Source organism: Vulpes lagopus, chromosome 5 (assembly GCF_018345385.1).
Source record: "Vulpes lagopus strain Blue_001 chromosome 5, ASM1834538v1, whole genome shotgun sequence".
NCBI classification, from domain to species: Eukaryota; Metazoa; Chordata; class Mammalia; order Carnivora; family Canidae; genus Vulpes; species Vulpes lagopus.
In genome coordinates, this window is record NC_054828.1 from 97,884,469 (window position 1) to 97,892,125 (window position 7,657).

The following is a 7,657-nucleotide window of genomic DNA, read 5'->3' on the forward strand; positions in this document are numbered from 1 at the left end:
TCTTCCTGTGACCTGCAGGGCCTTCGCCTGATGCCAAGTATGTGCTTGTGTGTGTGCGTGCTGTGTGTTCATGTGCATGCATGTGTATGTATGTGCATGTGCCATGTTCATATGTGTGCCTACATGTATGTGTGTGCATGTGTGTGCATGCACATGAGGCTCATTTTGCACACCTCTTACACATACACCCCTCATTGGTCCTCGTGAGTCATTCCTGAGATGTAGGCAAGTGTTTTCTGCTGCTGTTCCTGTGGCTACTTCTAGCTTAATTCCTCCAGGGTTTTTCAGTATGTGTTAGAGATAGCTCGAAAACCATTTAACCAAAGAATTTGGAATTGTTCATCAGTGGACAACAAAAGGGTGTCATTGATGTGGGCAAAGGTGAGGAAGCACAGAAGTGTTTACTGAGGAGGACAATTTTGAATAAGGAAGGATTGCCCATTCTGAAACACATCTTACCATTTCGATGTCCACACATATGTATTGTATTTTTAAAAATTTTTACTAAAAAATATGTGCCAGGGGCACCTGGGTGGCTCAGTGGTTGAGCATCTGCCTTCTGCTCAGGTCATTGATCCCAGGGTCCTGGGATTGAGTCCCACATCGGGCTCCCTGCAGGGAGCCTGCTTCTCCCTCTGCCTATGTCTTTGACTCTCTCTGTCTCTCATGAATGAATAAATAAAATCTTTAAAAATAAATAAATAAAATTTGCCAGATTGTTCCAATAGAATTGACAGCATCCTATACTTTATATTCATAATTAATGCTTTTTAAAAATTAAAAACTTAGGTTTTTAGTGTGGTCAAAGGAAAAAACATCCTGATGAGACAATCACCTTTTTGTAAATTGCAATACCCTTTTCTTGGAGTTTGGTGAGGATGCAAGAACTTGTGTCTGGTGAATAGAGAGGATGTTCAGCAGCCACAGGAACCAAGCATAAGAATGGTGTCAATCAGAAAGCAAGCTATGTGAATTTATCAGTACAAACCCCAGGATGCCAGGTGGCTTTTGTCACCATATATGAATCAGAGAGAAAAGATCTATCTCCTCTTCTGAGAAAATAAATAAATATACAAATAAAGGATTGCCTTCAGGTCTTTTGTGCTGATAAAAATAGCTAACATTTTTGATCACTTATTGCCTGCCTGTGGTTGTTCTAAGGGCCATGTGCATATTTACTCAGTTCTTCTTAAAACACCCCATACAGTCAATGGTTATAGTATTTTCACTTCCATTTGACAGATAAAGCCACAAGCAATACACTAGCTTGCCCAGAGTTACTCAGCTAATAAGCAGCTGAGCTGGGACTCCCACTCAGCAATGCAGCTCCAGGCCTGGCTGCTAACCCCTTCTTCCTTCTTGGCAGCTGCCTTCACAGAGGAATTCAAGAGGTGGGTGGATTTGATGTAATATTTCGTAATGGGCCTCTTTCCATCCATTTTTCCTGGAGTCTTCTAAGATTGGAGCTGGAGAAAATTTCCCTAGCTCTCTCTCTAAGAGTAGGGGCGTGTTTTTGGTGGCTTCTTTGGCCAGCTCAGGCTTAACCAGAGTGAGCATGCACCCCTATCCCCCCAACCTTGGTCCACTCTGCCCTTGGAGACTGTGTGGGGCTGCAATAGCAGTGGGACTTGAGCAAGTGGGTCATGGGAGGTGGGGTGCCTCACTCTATGTCCTGGGACTCTTGATGTGCTTGTCTTCACTGCTCTTCACCTCCTTTGAGTTTGTGTAGGAAAAAGGCTTGTGCTTCTAATGTAGCTCCTTTGGAGACTGTCTTGGGTCTGTGATCTGGAGAGGTGTGAACAGAGCTGCAGAGTGTGCAGGGGCACCCAGGAAGTGGAAACAGGAACAGAGCTCCTTGCCATTGGGGCCTCCTCACCCCATTTCCAGGAACAGGCCAGATTTAACCTTGGGATGTTATTTCCAAGGGAAGAGGGAAAGCTGATGCCTGATTCTGTGCAGAGACACCTCACATGGAGGGTACTGCCTTATACTAATACTTGTGTGTGTTTTAGTCAGAGAAGTTCAGGTTACCAGACTGTCTTCTTCCCTACACGGTCTCCCCAAATCCACTGACCCCACTGGGCCACCCACTGAGGCCCATTGCCCCAACACTCCCTCTCTCCGGAGACTAAGATAAATGTAGGTACCAGGCTCGTGGAACAGAGACCATGTACTTCTGCTCAATTTTTCTATAAACCTAAAACTACTCAAAAAGTAAATCTGTTAATAAAAAGCCAATTTATGGGCAGCCCCGGTGGCCCAGTGGTTTAGCACAGGCTTCAGCCCAGAGCATGATCCTGGGGACCCGGGGTCAAGTCCTGCGTCGGGCTCCCTGCATGTAGCCTGCTTCTCCCTCTGCCTGTGTCTCTGCCTCTCTCTTTGGGTCTCTCATAAATAAATAAATAAAATCTTTAAAAAAATAAATAAATAAAAATAAAAAGCCAATTTAAAGTGAAAAGAATTAGTTATTTAAAAAAAGAAAGGAAAGGAAAAAGGAAGGGTGGAGGACATTTTTGGTTCCCTAAGGAGTGCTTATGTGGCTTAAACATAGGCTGGGTCTCATCAGGGAGCCGGCCCTGAAAAGGGATCCATTTGTGAGCTCTGAGAGCACTTGACATTGGGGCGGGGTCCGGTGACAGGACACTAGGCTGATGGTAGATTCTCTCTGACTTGTGATGGCAAATAGGATTCCACACACAACCTTGGTTTGGGTGGAAATGGGACCTGTGGTGAAGGGAAATGTATTACCTTGAACAAGTCCTTTCTAGGTCACGCTGTGCACCAGGGTGACTCTGGAGGTCCTCTGGCCAAACTCAGCTGCCGGTCACCTCACCACTCGTGCTCCCTTGGATGAGCCTCTGCTTCCAGAGCCAGGGGCACCATTCCTCCTTTGCACAAAGATGCTCAGTGATCTCACATAGCCTGGACAAGGCAAGCAAGCAGAAGAACATCTGAAGTGGTCAGTTCTGGCATGCTCACTGGACTACCCCAAAGTCAGGAGAGAGACTCTTAGCTTATAAAACTAAGAGAATCAAACAGAAAGATCTACTGTCATGTAGAATAAAAAGAGCATTTTATCAACCCAGAAATATTCATTGGGAACCCACCCTGAATAAAGCACTGTCTAAGGTAACTTTAATAAAGAGTTGGCAGGGATGGTCTTTAGCAGTTATGCCTATAGAATCTGGCCCTCATCATTAGCATTTGGCCAGCTGGTTTCTAATAGGTGGTGTTCACTTCAAATGCCCATTGAGTGACTTGTAGCAGGTGGGCATCGTGCTGAGTGGTGAGAACACATGCTGGCTCCAGACCTGGAGAGCTCCCACAGCAGGGAGAGATGGCCCTTCACACACTTGCTGATACCACTGATAACCGTGGGGGGGGGAGGGGGTAGGCAGGGTGGTACCAGGTGGGGAGTGGGACAAAGGACACACTTATGGGGAAATGGTTACACTGTCGGCTCAACGAGGTGGAAAGGGTGTGCAAACCCACATCTCTCACATATCACATCATATCCTCATGATGCTTGCTCTGTCCGTATTGGCCAGTGCTCACTTGTGGTCTTCTTGGTGATTCATTCACGGCACTCAAATACCTCTAGAATGGATACTTTACATTGCGATCAGATATGAAAAAACAGACTTACTTGCCATTAATAGACCATATTAGATTGAAGCGTGGGAGTGACCTTATATTGATAGCAAAAGACTACACTGAAACAAAGCAGTGTTCTTGATTTTCTTGCCTATGGACGGCTTGTTCCCGCTGTGGAAAAGGAAGTTCAGCAGGAATTTGAACCATTTAAAGCAGCCACTCTTTCTCCTTGATGAGGTCAGAGGGATTCAAAGGAACTGAACAGGACAGCACTGTTTCCCTCCAAGACACAGGGCCCAGTAACAACTAGATCTTCTATGGTGGAGAATGCACGTGGGTGAATCTTGTGTGTGTATTGCCCATTCATTCATCACTGCATTCCTAGAAAGTCCTTAGAGTGTCTAGCATGTGCCAAACATGGGGGGAGCAGATCAATGAGACATGACCTTACCCCCTCCTCCCCCCTCCGCCCCATGGTCTAATGTGTGTGGAGTAGAGGCCCCACCAGACCGACCACGCACTGAGCATGAGAGGACACGGGCAAGGAAGAGCGTCCTTCTGTCGGGCTGAGTTAGGCGAGCGAGCTGCTCGCAATGTCCTTAGAGCTGAGCCCAGGAGACTAACTGAGATTCTAGCAGAGGCTTCAAAAGAGAAAGGAAGTGAAGAATTCAGGGAAATCCGTGTTGCTCAGTTAGATTTTAAGGCCACGAGGATAGGGGCTTCCAGAAGGTGTAAAAAAGGGAGTTTGGGTCAGATTCTGGAGTGTCCCAGATGCCACTGAGGAGCTTAGGGTTTTGGTAGACAAAGGGGAGTCACCGAAAGTGTTTGAGCAGAAGGTGACATGGAGCTGATCTTTTAGGAGATTATGGGTGGTTATGTAGAAGAAGAGCCAGAGCCGGAAAAATGACTCAGGAGGCAGAGTGAAGCTGACAGGGCCAGGGGATGAGATGCTGTGTTCATGTGGACAGAGGAAGAACACCCATAAATGTTGCAGTGGGGTTGTAGCATACAGCACATGCACCTCATATAACACACGTGCTTGTATATATATTTCATTTACACTTTTGGGAGTGAACACACAGAACATAGTGAACTTTCTTCATGTTTGAAAACTCAACATATTGACATTTGAAATTCCAAATAGCAATATAGTTATGCTTTGCTGAGCCCTGACCAGATCCCAGGCAGGTTCTCAGCCCTCCAGATGTGTTAATAATTTTTTTTAGAGATTTTATTTACTTATTCATGAGACACACAGAGAGAGAGGCAGAGACATAGGCAGAGGGAGAAGCAGGCTCCTGGTTCGGGACTGGATCCCAGGATGTCAGGATGCCCACTGAATCCTTTCCATACAGAAAAGGCAGTTCCCTAAAAACAAATGAACACAGCTGAAAGGAATCTATTAGCTATATTAAGAAGCCAAAGGCAGATACTCAACCATGCAGCCACCCAGGTGTCCCTGTTAATCATTTTTTTAAAATGATCTTACTTATTTATTTGAGAGAGAGAGCAGGAGCAGGGCAGGGTGGGGGTCCAGAGGGAGAGGGAGAAACAGGCTCCCCACTGAGCAGGGAGCTCGATGTGGGGCTCAATCCCAGGACCCTGGGATCATGACCTGAGCTGAAGTTCAGCTTAATTTACTGAGCCACTGAGGTGCCCCTAAGTGGGTTAATCATTTAATCCCTACGATAACCCGATAAAGTGAGCACTGTTATTATTACCATTTTATAGTTAGAAAAATTGCTACAAATTGAGTAACATGGCTGAGTTCACACAGATAGCCCCAAAAGTTCTCTAAGATAACTTGCAACAGACTTCCTTTAAATAAAATTCCACCAGGCTATTCAAAATGTAGTGCTTTTTGGCAAAGTGGATCTCACAGTTTTTTCGGGAGGGAGCAGTGTGCACAGTGACTAAGCCCTCGACAGGTAGGGTACCACACTAATGAGACTTTTTCTGCATGGCCCCTGGCCAAGTTCACTTTCACATCAGCCGGTCATTAGCCTTCCTTCCTTGCTTTTATCAGCCACCTTGACTTCTGTTACACTGACCCCGCAGACATTCTTTCTGGCTTTTGGCAGTTTCCTGTCTACCTACCCGGCTATTATAATTGGAACAAATAAACATTAAAAGTGACACCCATCCCGGTCCCAGGGAGTTGCCATCAGCTTCTTTCTAGAAATTTGATCTTTTAGGACTGTTTCATTTTTTAGACTTCTTAATTTAGCTAATAGATTCCTTTCAGCTGTGTTCATTTGTTTTTAGGGAACTGCCTTTTGTGTATGGAAAGGATTCAGTGGGGGATGCAAAGGTGTCTCTCACAGAGAGCCCATGCAGGTCTGCATAATTGGCGGGAGTTCAGTTCTCTTCTGCTCACATTTAGGGCATCTGCTCTGTCCAGAACGGGCCAGTCCTGCCATTGAGGAAGGAGGGACAGTCCAAATGGGCAGGGGGCAAAGATAGGTGGGCTCTTTCTGGGTCTCTCCATAGCACCATGTGTTTTTTCCCATTCAATAATTTGAAAATACTTTGAAGATTGTGAATAGCCAAGCCTTGTGATTGTTACTTTATTGTTTTTAATTCAGAATTTTAATTATGTACATGAATAGCGACATGAGAACCAGGAGTTCTAATGCTGGACATTATCTCTAGGTAAAAGGATTTCCGATTAGTCCACTGGTAGTATGGTATCACCCAAGATAACAAAGAAGCCTGGTATAGTTTTTCCTGAAGAAGAAAGCCAATTTACTACATTCAGTACTGACTTCTCTGCCATTTTTCTGTAGAAAATGAATGGAGTTTCCAATGTTTACCTATAACTGATTAAAATGGGCAGAGCATGGAGCATTCTACTTATTTCCAGGTGAATTCTTCACATTTTCTGGCTTTTGAAAGTTCTCCTTCCACAAATCTTCTACAACTATGTATCCTTGTAAAACCCAGTCATATAATTTCTCCCCACTGACCTGGACAAATACGATGGCTTGTTGTGGATAATAAAGAGAGGCAGCTAGTCCCATGAACCCAGGGGGATACACCAGCTTCTATATTTTTGACCCTCTAGCCAAAAGAAGTCCAACAATGCCAGCAAAACCAATAACGCCAAGTCTTGGGAAAAAATCCAGGAGGTGCATTTTGGAGATACTCATAGCTGTCTAACCCCCATTGAACCAAGCTCTGCATCTTGGGCTTTGTTTGTGAGTACATTTCCTGACAACTTGTATATGACTCGCAATAATGTCAGAGATGTGAAATGCTTTCTTCAAGCTGGGTCCTTGGCTCCTCCACATATTTAGATTGACCCTCAGGAACCGAGTAGAGTGAAAGCTCATTAACCTTCACAGAAGCTTTGTGAGGTGAGTCCCTTTTAGGTGACACATAGACTTTAAAGGTGAGCAGACTCAGGCTGGCCGGCCCCACAGACCTCCGAATTACCTTGAACATGTTGCTGGCAGAGGTGACTCCGGCAGGGTCTGTGATTGTTTCTTTAAAGGACATTTTCGTAGATGGAGACCAGGCTATTTCATGTGGCACCGTATCCTTGGGCCCATTAGACTGGTACTCAGTGAACAGCAGTTTGGGTGGTGAGGGTGAAGTCACAGGATTTCATGAGTGTGTCTGCTGAATGTGAGGCCTTGTGCCATGCGCCCCATCATCTAGAATCCTTGAGAAGGGAGTAGAGCCAAAAGGAGAGGAGAGGAGAGAATAGGACAGAAGAAGAAGAGTAGGGAATGGAGAGAGCTATAACACTGCGGTTTCTTTTAGGCAAGACAAAAACCATGGGATGTAGATTTAGGCAAACAAATTTAATTTAAAAAATTAGGATCCATGCCCAACATGGGGCTTCAACTCATGACTCTGAAATCAAGGGTTGCATACTCTACTGACTGAGCCAGGTAGGAGCCCCTAGGGAAACAAGTTTTAAAAGTTGAAGGAAACTGAGTCTCAAACTAGATAATTATCCCTGAAAAAGACATTCACTATCTCTTATTGAATTTTTAACTTTGTGTTACAGAAAATCTCAAACCTATACAAAATGGAATATTATAATGAACCCCCATAT

General features: G+C 44.9%; 1 pseudogene; it reads right to left on the reverse strand.

Moving 5' to 3' along the window:
- Positions 1-6,443: 6,443 nt before the first annotated feature.
- Positions 6,444-7,038, reverse strand: LOC121490622 (annotated as a pseudogene).
- Positions 7,039-7,657: the final 619 nt, after the last annotated feature.